We start from the raw sequence: 1,194 nt of genomic DNA on the forward strand, positions 1-1,194 counted from the left end.
AGAAAGATGAGGTTTTGTGTTTCTGCAAAGATTTGTTTTGTGCCATCAAGTCAGTTTCGACTAATAGTGACTCTGTATAAGGTTTTCAAGGAACAGCTGGTGGATTTGAACTGATGACCATATGGTTGGTTCTCTCTCAGTCAAGTGCTGATCCTACAGCGCCAAAATAGGAATCCAAGATTTACAGCCTCAAAAACCTGATATAGGGTCACTATGAGTTGGAACTGATTCAATGGAACTTAATAACAGTTGCAACTTAGTATGCATCCTGAACTTTTTTAGTTGATTTAGAGTTAACATAATTATAAAAATCTATTTTACCTTCCTGTCCTTTACACAAAAAGATGTGGTAGCTTCCATAAAAGATTGACAGCATTGCAAAACTTAGGGAGTAACTGTACCTTGTCTCTAGGATTGCTATGAGTCACAATAGACACATTTGCAAAAGGTTTGATTTTAGATGATGTTGGGGAAATTAAGAGTTTGTTCCTTTACACTATTACTGTTATATTTGTTATAACTATATATAGTGTACACACCTTAATATAGGATTGTAGTTTTTTGTTTCAATGATCATATGTTGCTACAAGAATTTAGGAGAAGAAAAAAGGACATTTATGTGTGGTTCCCATCTGCAAGGGGAATGCTTTCAGCCTCTCTCTATTGAGAGTAATATTGGCCATTCGTTTTGTATATACGCCCTTAATTATGTGTAGAAGAGTTTTCCTTCTATTCATAAATGAGCTTTGGAATTTTTCAAATGTTTTTTATGTGTCAATTGATAAGATTATATGGTTCTTTTGCTTTGTTTTATTTATCTGGTGGGTTATGTTGATGGTTTTTCTAATGTAAACCATCCTTGCATAACTGATATAAATCCCTTATGGTCATGATAAATTTTTTTGACATGTTGTTGGAGTCTATTGAGTAAGAATTTGTTTAGAAGTTTTATATCTATGTTCATGAGGAATATTAGTCTATAATGATCTTTTTTAGTGATGGCTTTGCCTGGTTTTAGTGTCATAATGCTTACTTCAAAAATATATTTGCTAATATTTCATAATTTTTGATATTCTGGAATCGGTTGAATAGAATGGTTTCAGCCCTTCCCTGAACGTTTGGTTGAATTCACCAGTAAAGCCATATGTGTATGGACTCATTTTGATTGGTAATTTTTAAATTACTTGGTCTATT

General features: G+C 32.7%; 1 protein-coding gene across 1 annotated transcript in view; it reads right to left on the reverse strand.

The window, feature by feature from the left end:
• Positions 1 to 1,194, reverse strand: part of LOC102816303 (phosphopantothenate--cysteine ligase-like) — an 81,208-nt gene that overhangs the window by 75,492 nt on the left and 4,522 nt on the right. The window lies entirely within an intron of this gene.

This window comes from Chrysochloris asiatica, unplaced genomic scaffold (assembly GCF_000296735.1).
Source record: "Chrysochloris asiatica unplaced genomic scaffold, ChrAsi1.0 scaffold00027, whole genome shotgun sequence".
Lineage (NCBI taxonomy): Eukaryota > Metazoa > Chordata > Mammalia > Afrosoricida > Chrysochloridae > Chrysochloris > Chrysochloris asiatica.